Source organism: Magnolia sinica, chromosome 17 (assembly GCF_029962835.1).
Source record: "Magnolia sinica isolate HGM2019 chromosome 17, MsV1, whole genome shotgun sequence".
Classification (NCBI taxonomy): domain Eukaryota; kingdom Viridiplantae; phylum Streptophyta; class Magnoliopsida; order Magnoliales; family Magnoliaceae; genus Magnolia; species Magnolia sinica.
Window position 1 is genome coordinate 50,389,271 of NC_080589.1, and position 14,631 is coordinate 50,403,901.

The 14,631-nt window shown below is 39.0% G+C and overlaps 1 long non-coding RNA gene across 1 annotated transcript; it reads right to left on the reverse strand.

Annotated features, from left to right (window-relative positions):
• Positions 1–2,602: 2,602 nt before the first annotated feature.
• Positions 2,603–4,772, reverse strand: LOC131231201 (uncharacterized). Its single transcript, XR_009164242.1, has 3 exons — positions 4,617–4,772; positions 3,544–3,603; positions 2,603–2,783 (listed from the first exon to the last, which is right to left on the reverse strand). It is a non-coding gene; the product is annotated as an uncharacterized LOC131231201 (long non-coding RNA).
• Positions 4,773–14,631: the final 9,859 nt, after the last annotated feature.

Below are 14,631 nucleotides of genomic sequence, written 5' to 3' on the forward strand. Positions count from 1 at the left end.
CATACTTCCCATATCCTCAAATCCATTTAATTCTTACTCTTTTTCCAACTCCATGGCTCTCTTTGAGCTAGTCACCGCTATCTTCTCTATCTCAACGCTTCTTTCCCTTATGGAAAAGAAAAGAGCGGACCCGGATGAGGCCAGACCGAGCTGACCACACCGTACTACCAAGAAGTTGAGCGCTGAGACTAGTGCAAGTGTCAAGCGAGAGCGAAGATCCAAACGGGACCTCGATCCTCAAATCCCGTTGGAAAGGTCTCTACCAGTGGGTGCCCAACTTGGTAATTTCCGTAACCGCAAAGTTATATTTGAAGCACATGTCGATGAAAAGTTGTTTGGACTGTATCCAGTTATCGACTTTCTCTTGGAAAATGGGTGGGGTCCCATATTCGAGGGAAACACTCATGTGAGTGAAAGCGCCGTGCGAGCCTTTTATGCCCACATACGGAACCTACTTATAGAGTCTCTTCAGTTTACCGTTCCTTTGGGGAGGTAGGAAGCCATAGTAGATGTGGATGTGATGGCTCGTATTATGGGAATTGAACGTGGTGTGGTATATGCTAGTGAAACTCATCTCGCTAGTAAACGAGAAAGAAATCGCCGTACACGTTTCCTATGCGGCCAACTTGAGCAGTGGAGGTGAGGAAATAGCCTCGCTTCGACTAAGATGGCGAACGACTTCCACCTGCTCCACTACATATGCACGTATAACGTGTATCCTAGGTGGAGAGACCGCACCTAATGCACTCGCTTCATGGTGGACTTCTTGTACAGAGTTGGACAAGGGGAGAAAATATGCCTACCTACTCTTGCCTTGATTCAAATAATCAGCACTGCACGATTTACTAGGGAAGACTCCTCACTACCTTTCGGTCGACTTATTTGCAAGATAGCTCGTTAACTTTAATTTCAGACTCCATATGGAAAACGTCCTCCCAATCCACTTCATCAGTGAAACCACACTCAACAATATGGGCATAGGCCCCAGGCAACGCCATGCAGGGCTTGATGAGTATGGGGACGAGATAGAAGAAGAAACTAAAGAAGAGGAAGGAAGTAAGAGGAGGTTGGTAATGAAGAAGAGGATAGCAACGAAGAAGAGGGTAGTAGTGGAGAAGAGGAAATGGGTGAGGAGGAAGAGCAGAAAGAAGAAGAGGAGGCCCAAGACTGAGATGGGGGACCTCCTACTACACATGAAGACCACAATGATTGTGTCGCCTTAGAAGCCCGCATGGCTAAGATTGAAGAGAACCAGGCTCAGTAGAAGCAAAAGTTTGAAGAAAATCAAGCCTACTTGAAACAGAAATTCAAGAGAATGTCGTGCACTTGAAGTCCCTCTTGTGTTGTATGCAGGATAAGCGTGTGCCTCCACCTTCGCCCGAGTCGAAGGACTAGTCATGAGTAGTTGTTGTCTTCTTATTTTCTTTGTTTCTTGTCTTCTTTGTAATGCCCTTACTAGGCCTAGTTGGATGTTAGGTTAGTAAGTGTTGAAACTTTTGTTCAAATTAGCTCACATGCATTCTCTGTCATGATTCATGTAATGTTACATCATGTGTATTGTGACAAATTTTCTTAAATGGAATGCATAGAACTTCTTTTGTTAGAAATGTGTACAATGTTTAGGAAGAATGGATGAGGTTATCCTGATCCAATGAATGTTATGTTCTCTATTGTATACAGGGAATGCCTCCTAAAACTACTCGGAACACGGCCCATCTCTTATTTGGCAAAATGATAGACAGGGCCCCTTACCCGAGTGATAGCCAAATGGACCCTAATTTGGGTCCGAGTGGCGAGGCAATGCCGGATTCACAGCCGGCCACTGGCCCTATCAATGGGCCAACGCCTAGTGCACCACCAGTTTTGTCTCAGAATTGTGTGTCTACATCGACACGACACGCGCCTCAGGTGGCCTCTTTCCCTGATAGGTTGGAGCAGATGATGCTCCTAATGCAACAACACACTACAAGAAAAGGAGGCTTTAGCCTCAATTCAAAACTGAGGCGAAAAAGAAAAAAAATTAAGGCTAAAACCTTTCGCCTCAGTTTTTCCTCAGTTATCCAAACCGAGGTTGAAACCCTCATGGCTAAATGCTTTAGCCTCAGTTTTAGCAACCAAGGCTAAAATGACTTTTATAGCCTCGGTTCTTCAAGTGAAGCCAAAAGAACCTTTTTAGCTTCAGTTTTTTCGAAATGAGGCTAAATCAAAATTTTAACCTCCATTGTTTTCAACTGAGACTAAATCCAAATTTAGCCTCAATTGCCTCTAACCGAAGTTAAAACTATTTTAAACCTCAGTTCTCAACAACCGAGGCTAAAGCCTTTAGCCATGGGAGTTGTAGTCTCAGTTTAGGTAACTGAGGCAAAATCGAGACTAAAGATGGATTTAGCCTCTTTTGGTATCAACCAAGGCTAAATTCGGTTTTTGACCTCATTTCTCTATCAACCAAAGCTAACAATATCATAATCAAAAAATGATTAAGCATGTGCATATTTCACCCATTTAACATTCATCAAGACAACAATTAGAACAATATCAATAAAACAATTAATGGTCTATCTAAAGTTTTCAAAACAAACTATAAATGTCTTTCTTTCCTAGCCTTCCACATGAACTATTTCAGTAAGGTCCCCTTCTGGACCGATCATATGTCTTCCTTTCCTAGCCACATCTTTTGGCAGATGTCTACAACACCAACCTCACTGGCCATGATCATGTATCCACTATGTGTGATGTAGGCCCTTTTCTTGCAATGAGCCCAAATCCCTCCTTGGGAAGTTTCCCTACGATCGGTTGAGAAGCATAGCTAATTCGGTAAGTGACATAGCATTGAGAGCATTGAGATTATACTACTTGGAGACGTAGAGTGTTACAGAACCAGGCCCTCTATTTGTTGAAGACTTGAACCTTTATAAACAATCAAGGCCCATGATAAACAAGAAAATAAAAGGACAATCAGCCTCACAAGTCACCTCTATAGTTGGGAAAGTGTCACAGTAAAAATAAATTAAAAAACTTCTTGCAGATGGAATTTGATTGATTGCTAACATGTACACCGCATGCTTAAATACAAAAGTAGACGGCTCAGTTTTTTACGTGTAAACATAGCTAGCCATCTGTAACACAAGCTTCAATATGCAGCAGGATAATATATGGTGGTTACTATAGACATGTCCAGTAAATATTGCAAAATATACTTGCTAATCAAATATCATTATACCGACATTAACAAAAAAAAAACTTGGCAAGCTTGCAGTTGGAAATTTTCTTCTCTTTTCTTTCTTTTTTCATGTCCTTTTTTCTTAATGATTTGCCTTCAATTGGAACTTCAATCACATTAGTAAATTGTCATTGTATCAAACTATACGGTGCTACAAGGCTTACAAGCACCACAATATAACCCTTACTCAATTGCTTGCTGGCAGGTATTGCAAATCATAAGCAACAGAGGAAACAAAAATTGGCCTTGTAATAGAAAACCAGTAAGAAAAACACACCAAGTATGAAAAAGTTTAGAAAGAAAAAGCAACCAAAATTCATCACCTGATATTCTTGAAGTGGATTTTGCTGCTCGTCAGGCATGTACTAGGAAGCATCCAAAACCTAAAGAAATAAGAAAACTCAAGAGTCAAAATGTAGATGATAAATATGATTCATTCAGTTCATTCATATTCGCAAGATTCCATTAATTTACCCTAGATACTCTAACAGGACCATGATAGAGATGGTGATAATGGACAAGATGGCTTTTTCACTCACACAAGATAGGGTCCTAGATAGGAATTTTGGCAACCAAGAAAAAAAGATCCTTGAAGCAGAGCCTAAGAAGCTGGGACAAGATACTTCTCTTCTACCAAGTCTATCCAAGAAAGAAAAATAAACCAGGAGCAGCGCGCAGTTTCTAAATGCTAAGTAAATACCTGGCATTTCAATAGCAAAAGGAAATGAACCAAAATCGCACCATCCAACACATTCGAATTAGGCGCATTTTTTGTTGAACCATTTTTTGAAACCATCTTGGCACGACACAGGGGTGCGGTCCTTCTTTATGGACACGATTGACGCCGCCCTGTGATGGACTTGCAATGGATAAGCGGGCCCAAACCCTACCATATAACTAATTCGTTTCGGGTTTGCGCCCAGAATATAATCCACCTGCACACACCAAAAGTTGTAATTTAACATTAGTTAGTGCACTTAGTATATGGGTCGTTAATTGGTTTTTAATTTTTTATTTGTAATTTGGACAGCTTAATTTCACCACTTATATGCTATGTCAGATCAAATATTGATAAATAGCATCCCTTTTCTTGATTAACTAAGAATCCGGAGTAGCAGCCACACCCTGCATTTATTGGCTTTTATAGAGTAGCAGCCACCCCTGCCCAAGACCAAAAGGAAAAAAAAAAGTTGAGAACTAGTAAATGAGTGAAAAGCTGCATTTTGCCAAAAATGTTGTAGTTGTTATTTGTTGAACCGGATCAAAATGCAACGAAATCTCTCAGAATCAAGAGACATAAGCTGGATTCAGATTAAAATAGATTAAGCACCAAAAAATGAGAATTTTTTTTTGAAAAAATAAACCCTAAGTGGAGAATATTTGGAAAAAAGCTCACTGTATTTCAAGGATCTAATGATCGGAGAGAGAGATAGAGAGAGATCCGATGAAGACGAGAACCGAAGATGGAGGAGGAGCTTTCTCCTTCTTTGGAGACGGAAATCTCGGAGAAGAGAGAGAGAGAGAGAGAGAGAGAGAGAGAGAGAGAGAGAGAGAGAGAGAGAGAGAGAGAGAGAGCTAGGTTTTGATTGTAAGTTCTCTCCATCTCTGTAATGTTCTCTAAATAGTAAATTTGATCATTGCTTTGTGCCGTAGTTTCTTCCCAACCCAATCCGATCCTAACCCATGTGGCCCTGGACCGATCCGAGTTCGACTCGGTCAGGAAAACCGAGTCGGATCAGATTGGCCCAGTTTCGGATCCGATCCAAGAAAAACAAAAAAGAGGAGGGAGAGAGAGAGAGAGAGAGAGAGAGAGAGAGAGAGAGAGAGAGAGAGAGAGAGAGAGATTTTGTACCTTGATATGACAAATGGCATCATGAAGTAATACGCATAGCTCCAGAAGATCTAAGCAAGAACGGCTACCGACATCCCTGTAAAAGCATACCCTGCATAAGCGATAATGTTCAGCAGTGGAGCTTCACTGCTCCCCAATGAATATAGAAGGACTTTGAGCAAGGCGACCTACAACAACCATCCGAGCAGTCCCTTACTCCCTTTGTGAACTGTAGGCTCAGAGCTTCTGGGCTAAACCTACATTTACCACAGGAGAAAAATATTAAAAGAAAAGGGAGGGATTAAAAAAACAAAATGTGATATGAAAAGGAAGCTTTTAGAGCTATGCGAATGGGATTCGCTCGTTCGACTCACACCACAGGTCTAGGTGGGTCACATTTGTGAGATCCAGATCACCAACCATGTCCCAGAGTATATGCATGCAAGAAAACAAAATCAAGCTGGTCTTGCTCATCAAGTGGGCCAGATGTTCCTCAGGAAAAATGGGAGGTATTATATGGAGTGCTTGATTAGAACAGATGGTTTTATCATTTTGTTTTATTTGACCTAGATATGTCTAGATGTGGCCCACCTGAAGATAATCTAAGCTGTTAATTTAGTGGGCACTGTCAAAATTTAACAAGGGGTATATTGAATGGGTCCAACCAACTTGGGTATCTACTGTCCATCAGGGGCCCACTGCGGCAATGGTTTGATTATCAAAAAGGTGGGCCCCACAGATAAACTTCAATAGGCCAAGAGAAATGCTCCCAATCGTATGTTTCTGAACAGAGTCAAGAGAGCTGACCAATGGTCAACACCAAACAACATACATGGCCCACCTGATGAGCAGATGACCTGAATTCTGGGCTGGGAAACAAACATGGATGGACCCATGTAATGAATGTCCTGTGGTTCACACATTCACCACATTGGCACATGTGGAGCAAAGAGGAGCCCCATTTGCATATCTTGAACTTTTCTGTTGAATTGCAATCAAGTCTCACTTTCCAAGAAGTCCCAGTGAGAAGCCTGCAAGAACAACGTAGGTAACAAACGCCATGAGCTGGATGTACAGATCTGGAGCATTAATATCGTAAATTGGAGGTTTATAGGAGAGGCGGCCTCCCACTGGCTCGGTTATCCTTGTCCAGTGTCCCTGGACAAAATTAAAAAAAAGAAAAGAAAAGAAAAGGAGATGCATCAGCTTCTCACTATAAAAGAGAGGTTATTGCTGGAAAAGCAGAGAACTTAAGCAAGATGCCTAACATTGCTAATCTATTAGATGTCTACCAATCGGGTACATCTTTAACATGCCTCAGATTACTAAAACAGATTCACAATTTGCAGAGTAACATCAGTATCTTACTCAAATAAAAATGATGTTTCACATTACAATTAGATCTATCCACTGCTGAATAAAAAATAAAATAAAATAAAATAAAAAAATACTGATCATTACAAGGGATCATCAAAATTGAAATAAGCCCTTGAATTTAGCAACATGATCCAATGCTTAAATTACGTTGAATCAAACATGCATATAGATTTATTTTTTACACCATACTGACAGTTGTAGTAACAATGCCCATTAGCATGCACTTGATGTACAAGAGATTATACACAAATAAAGCCTCACTTAACTGAAACACTCTCTTAGCTTGTTTGGTACCTGATTCGTGCCTTTTCTTTTGCTCTTTTTCTTTACAGGTAACAGGATTTTGTTACCATCATCATCACCTTTGGAGCTGTAAAATGAAAGCCAAAAAGGAAAGTCTCAATAGGAATTTGCAAGGACAAGTAAAGATTGTATGGAAAAGCTTGTGTTAGGAACTCTTAACAGAACGAGGCAATATATAATGTTCAACTGAGCATCTGCTCAAATCAAATAACTGTACAAGTGAAGCCTGCCTTTGGTGGTCTGGATCATTCATATGGTGGTCCAGGCCCTACAATGGAGGAGCTAAGCCAAAATCTCCCGCATTAAATGTGAACCATTAGTTTTGTCCACTTCCATTGATGGTGGGTGGGATCATGAGATAGGGGAGATATTCGGGCAGGGCTCATTCCCATGACCAGGCCCACCAGATCCACAGCTTTATACCTACCAAAAAGTAAGCCCCATTTATACCATCGTTGGTTCGAAGTCACCACTTCTTTCAATCAAACATCAGCTACTACCTCTAACAGAATACCTTGCAAGCAGTAATATTAGCAGCCTTATCAAGCCAGCATCCACCATTATTTTCCATGCATTCATTCGTTTCTATATCTGTTTATTATAATATTTCAAATAAGAAAAATGAACGTTAGGAATTGATCTACAAGCTATGATGAACAAAGAGATGCTTAGGAAACTGTTACCGACCTTCACTCAAACAAACGGCTGGCTCAGTGGTCTCTTGGAAACCCACGCAGATGGCTTTGAGGACAACGCCTTTGTCCAACTTACCTGAAAACAATTGGAAATTTTCAAGTCTACATTGATTTTTCTACATCTACCATGCCATACTGATGAAAATCATGAAAGGTGCGTTTGGGTGTTCATGATTCCTGAGGCCAACATGATGTGCTAGTGCCAAACTGCCAAACCATGGTCGTGAATGGAATGTGATCCATCAATTTGGGGGCAGAAAGAAGCAGTATTCAAGTATGAATGTGACTATGAAATGGCATGTGGGGTATAAAAATTAACTTGTAAAAGAGCGTTCAACCTTAAACTGACCAATCAGTCTTTTTTTGGGAAAATAAATATTAGAGAAAAGCATTACAATCAAGCAATTCAAACAAAGTATAAAATAATGCCTCTCCCTGATAAACATGCATTAACTCTATATTTTTCAACAAATTATTTAAACAACTAAAACAGGTCAGACAAATCTATAACAGAAAATAATCCAACTAGATGAACACCAAGATGTCAGAAAAGGAAAATAATAACTTTATGACATTCACATCTTAGAAAAAGGTTTCACTACTTCAAACTTCAGTTGGGAAATCTGTAAATACAAAGGTTAAAAAGGAATTGATCAGCCATTGTATTTATTGTTTGGCTGTGGATATCTCTGTTTAACATTTTGCTCATGCTGTGAAATTTGCTGAGTTCAGTTCAGTGTTGATTCAAGTCAGTGCACTGATTCTCTAAGGCTGTGTTTGGAACTTTGGATATGCAAGTGATTTGAATTGCAAACACAATTAATAAACGACAGAATTATAACTAAATTGCTGAGTTTAGTTTGCTATTAATTCAATTCAGCACACTGATTCCCTAAGGATGCATTTGGAAAACCAAGTGGAATTGCAAACCTCTCGTTTATAGTGACAATCCACTGACAATACCATCATTACCTTTAAATCCCATCCAATCCACCCTAATCTGTTCAAATTTGCCTGGGACGTGTTTGGTTTGAGGGATTGGAAGGGATGGGAAGGTTTAATCCCGGGATTGGCCAAGCATGCCAAACAGACTGGATATAGAAATCCCGGGATATGGCAATCCCATGGATCTTAAGACAATCCACTGACAACACCATCATTACCTTGAAATCCATGCCATCCACCCTAATATCAGCTCGATCCATCATTTCCTAGAAGTTGATGGTGGCTACCTTGAAAATCACCATCAATAGCTCACAAAACAAAAGTTATTGAGACAATGTGTTAGATTGCACCATTATTTCATGTAAATATCATGATATTTTGTGCCACATTAGAAAGAAAGAAAGAAAGAAAAAGAAAAAGATTAGGTAACATGCACATACTAACATAAACCATGTCCAACATCATGTCCAAAATCAAAAGTTAAAAAACCTAACATGAATATACTGACATATAGATTAGGTAAAACTTTCATACATTCAATACCCTCTATATGATGAATGCCTTTGTGGCATGTAACTATATGAACCTTGTCCGTAATAGTAACCCCCTCTTCCACCTCCACCTTCGTCACCAGATTCATCCTTCAGTTCTCTTTTTACGGATTCAATTGCAGGAGAACTCTTGGGCGACTCTGAGCTGGATGTGTCCAACAAATGGTCGTTCACCTCTGCTGAATCAGATGGTGGGGATCTCTTCCCATCGTCCTCATTCACAGATTTAAGAACTTTTTTCAGACGCTTTTTATGATCCGATTTATATGGGATTCCCAATAGCCTATAAAATGTTGTAAGACTTTTAACAAACTTTGATGGTTTACTTGTGCCTGCTTCAGCATCATGTTATCTTGGAGGTGGATGTTGTTGTCTTGTACTTCTTGATTTATATGCCATTTGCATGCTTTCTTTGACGGCCTCTTTAAAATCCCGTTCTTCTTGCTCCCTTAAAATTCTCTCTTGTTCTTCTTCTCTACTAATTGTGGTTGTGGAAGGCGTGGAACTAGAGCTAGAGGCAGTTGCAGTTCCTCTGCTAAACCCTTCTTCATTTATAACAGGCCTACTTCTATATATTCTTTGGTTAGTTGTATTGGTTGTAGTTGCAGGATGAGAGGTGTGGCAAGTCTTTGTATTAGAATCGAGAATGGCTCCAAATAAATCTTGGACCTCCTGAGAAGCTTTCCTACAAGGTGCAGCGTCTCCTCCCCGACAAGCCAAATGTAATTTGAGTCGATTTGTTTTGTTGACAAACTGTTTTCTACACAACTTACATTTTAACTTTATCTTTCCATCCTGGGAGTAGGTTTGGACTCTATAATCCCAAATATTTGCTGATGCATCATCTTCGGATGACATATTTAGTGTATATCTGGTTAGCTTAGGACAAAAAAAAAGAAATTAAAGTTATGAATAAACGTAAGTACCTAATAATATAATAAGAGAATTAAAGAAATTAAAGTTATGAATGAACATAAGTACCTAACAATATAATAAGAGAATTAAACAATATTATCTAATTGAATATTACTAATAAAAAAAGAGAAATATTCATCCACCCATAAAACATAACTATAAAACTTCAATGTAACTGTTTTAACAAAATTACAAATAACATGATATAACAAAATTAGAAAGGATCAAAATCATATTGCAGCTGCAGGCACTGTCTTTTCAATCTTGTCATTCTCCTCTTCATCGAACTCCTCATCAATAGAGGTTTCTTTCCCCCACATCGGATGTAGCCAATCCTGAGTACAAATGAGCACTTCAACCGATTCAGGTGTAAGTGAGCTTCTATACTTGCTTACAACCCTACTCCCCGTACTGAAAGCGGATTCTGAAGCCACAGTTGAAATTGGAATTGATAATATGTCACGTATCATTAACGAGAGCACAGGGTACTGCAACTTACCAGATCTCGTCCTCCACCACTCCAAAATGTCAAAATCATTGCCTTTGTTTAGAACTAGAATATCCTCCTTGAGATACTCTTCAAGTTCTGATCTATGCATCTGTACTTGAGTCCCTTTCAGCTTTGTATAGTAAGACATGAAATCATCTGTCGTGTCTTCTTGCGATTCATCAACAACTGAAGTAGAACCCACATGAGGAGATTGTTCTTTTACGGCACACGCATACAAATTGTACAATTCATTAGCTACACTAGAAATTTTTTCAGCCTCAGCAACACTCATCACACCATACAACCTATTACATATGAAGCCAATCATAAACATCTTGTACCGGGGATCAAGAACGACGGCAACACCCATTAGCAGACTACACTCAGACCAGTACTTATCAAACTTTACCTGTATACCTATAGTCATGAACTGTAAAAAGTCTTTGTCCACTACTGCTTTTGTGTAAGGTATCTTTTACCTTCCAAAGTTTAGGTAGAAATATATTTGTTGTTGGATACTTGCAGCCCGAAAATTTCTTCGTACTGTTGTAAAAAACAAAAAGGAACTTACGAACTGATTCAGCTCTTGACAAATCATCTTCAGAAGGCAGCCAAATATATGCACTATCACGCTCCGTATAGTGATAGAAGGCAGGTCTCAAAGCTATCGCTGAATCCAACATTTCAAAAGTTGAATTCCAACGTGTTGTGACATCCAACTTCATCGTTCTTTGAGTTAACAAATTCAACCGCTTCACGATCTCATTCCATACATGTAATCGTGAAGGTGACCCTCGTATGTACTTCACACTCTCTCTTATGTTTTCGATGGTGGGATCGATTGTTTTAAGGCCTTCTTGTACAATCAAGTTTAGGATGTGGGCACAACACCTAACATGAAATATCTTTCCACCAAAATACAAGTCACCGGTGGCCTTAAACTGGTTGTGCAAATTCATTATCACGCTATTATTTGCAGAGGCATTGTCTAGTGCAATTGTCGAGATCTTCTTCTCAATTCCCCACTCCATTAGACATCTATGTATACAGTCTGAAATCATCAAACCACTATGAGGAGGCGCAAGATAACGAAAGTTTATTATTCTCTTGCAAAGCCTCCATTCGGCATCAATGTAGTGAGCAGTTAGGGACATATACCCCTTTCGTTGATTGGATGCCGTCCATAAATCTAATGTCAAGCTAATTCGGGAAATTGTGGCCAACTCTCCTTTCAACTTTACCTTCTCGCCTTCATATATCTTTATACACACCCTCTTGATTATTGTACGAAAGACTTTCTCGTATTTGGGGTTAAGGCATTTGTCTAGTCCAACAAAAGCAGAACTCTCTACCATCTGAAATGGTCTTTCATCTGAAATAATTAACTTAGCCGTCCATTCATTCACCAACTCTTTGTCATACTTGTAGATGGACACTGATAGACCCCTTGTAGATTGCGAAAATGAAAGTGTTTGTTGCCTTAGCCCACTTCTCAGTTTTTTAAGACAGTTTGCTAGATGTTTCTTCAATGTTGTAGTCGAACCATCTGCTTGCTTAGTGTACTGACTCTTGCAGTGCTTGCATTGTATTTTTACTTGGCCATTCTTTAGGGTTACTTCTTCAAAATCTTCCCACACTGCTGACCTCTTTTTCATATTTCCTGCAACATGTGACTGTGTGGTACTAGTATCAACCACGATGACGGGCACATCTTCATGTTCAACACCTAAACCTTTATCTTCAAGGATCATCGTTGATGTAATTGATCGACCACCAGGGGCCAGGGACAGGGTATTGGAAAGACCCTCGCTTTCCATCTGATAGTTGAATATACTAAATCATATTAGCATTAGCAATTTAATGCTAACAAAATTATACTAAATTCTAAATTACTTACCCATCCAAGGTTGGATAGATTGTAATACTTTCATATTCCCATTTAAATGTCTACGCCGAAAATCCGGCAGCATCTCTCCATGCCTCTCCAGATAAGTTAATCTTATGTTACATTCCGATGCCAAATATCTAAAGTAATGTAAAGATATTTGACATTGAATACGAAACAGGAGAAACATATCTAGAGAGAAATGAGGAGATGGACCACGGATCAGGCATGAACATTTAAATAGGTTATATGAAAGCATAATATCCATCGAACCTTGAACTGTCCAAAAAGGGACAATTTGAGTGATTTTTATGCCACCAAAAACACACTATATCTATGTATGGCTATATAGAAATCCTCAAACGGGTAACTAATTATCTAACTTACAAATCACAATCACAAGTCACAATAATAATCTAAACAAAGAAAGCAATGATGAGATAATATAAGCAAAGAAAGCAATGTATATATTAAGACTAGAGTACAAATTATAGCTATGTTTCTTTGAAGTCCAACTTAATGTAGTTACAAATGCAAGGAAACTACAATTAGGATAGTGATTGCAATTCATTTCGAGAGTGCAACCTACATGCAAATGTTACGCGTGCAGTGTTTTCTTGCATTAAGACAAGAAATAAAGAGAGGCCAAAAATAAAAATAACTCAAAGGTCATTGAACTAGAGCTAGAGGCAGTTGAATTAATAGCCTGTCATTGACTCATTGCCTGTCAATAAGGCATCCCATGGCATCCCATGGCGAAGAAAGAGCCCATGATTTGCTGTTAAAGCTGTTATGGTTATCGTTATGGTTATTTGCCATCAAATCTGTTTATCAGGTGACTCCTGCCTTGATAAAGGGAAAATACAAATATCTGCTTGGTCCAAAACTTCTATAGCCCTAAGAAGCTTTTAATGGTAGATGTTCAATCCCCACAGTTTCCTGTGGTGTGGTTTAATTGAGCATTGGATCTATCCATGTACTGGGCTTGTGCCGAAACATGAGCTTGGGAAATAGATAAAGAGAGTGGATATAACACATACATCATGGTGGGCCCATAGTGCTTAGAGCTGCAGCTAATCTAGACTTGATTGCCTAGGGTAGAGCACCGAGGTCTATGTATACATGGAAAACCTCTATGGTCCCATCATGATGCATGTGTTTTGTCCATGTCGCCCATTCATTTTTCCATATCACTTTAGGTCGTAAGCTCAAAATTGAAGCAGATCAAAAGTGCAAGTGGATCATCACAAAGTAGTGGGGACAATCACACCCATCATTGAGATCCTCTTGGGGATCATCATGATGTTATTTGCCATCCAACCTGTCATGAGGTAACACAGACTTGGATGAAAGGAAAATGAAAATATCATGGTAGGAGTGCATTCCCCCACTATTTTTGGTGCTACGGTCTACTTGAGCTTTAGATATGTGTCATTAGAGGACATTGGGGCTCATGCTCTCTAATGATTTGGAAAAATGGATGGACAGAACGCATAGATCATGGTTGATTTATAGTGGAATACGCGGCAAACTGAGTCCGGTAATCCCTCATAGAATTGCTCTCTTAGCATACTATGGACTCGGATTTCCTTTGAAAGCCTGTAACAAATTCTCTGCTTAGATGCTAGGTGAGGCCCACTGTAATGATTATAAAAAAATCCACCATGTTTATCTATTTTGAGAGCTCATTTTAAGATATGCAACTAAAAAAAAGGTAATCCGAGGCTAATAAAAAATCCACCATGTTTATCTATATGAGAGGAAAATTTGAAAGAAGAAATTTCTACCATTAAAATTGTCTGGAGCTTAACCTTGATGTTTATAATTATATGCATTCAAATTGTTTATAAGGTCATCCATTAAAATCGTCAGGAGCTCCACCTTGATGTTTATATGTCATTCAAACCATTTATAAGGTCATTCACACTATGATACAGTGTAAGCACAAAAAAAAAAAAAGAAAAAAAAAGAGGCTAATACAGAACTTTTATTATCATGAGAATGCTTCAACTGTGCTTATTGAATCTCCACTGTTTCCTCTCTTGTAGCTCACTTGAGCTTCGATTCCACCTCATTTTTTCTAAAATATCTTAAAATGATCTTGCAAAATGGACGAACAGATTAGATATCTAACAAACATCTCGGTGGGCCTCAACTAACAGCCCACTTCAGTTCAATTCCACCTCATTTTTTCAAAAATATCTTAAAATGATCTCGTTAAACGGATGAACAAATTGGATCCAAGCATAGGAACTTCACGCGAAGCAGAAAAAGATCCCCCCACCAAAAATAATGAAGTGCATCTTTCTTCATTGATCAAAATAAAAGAATTTTTTTTATTACAAAACTATAACATTACGGTTAAAATGTACCACCAAAAACACAGGCAATTCATAGTCTCAAACATTAGATGAGCTGG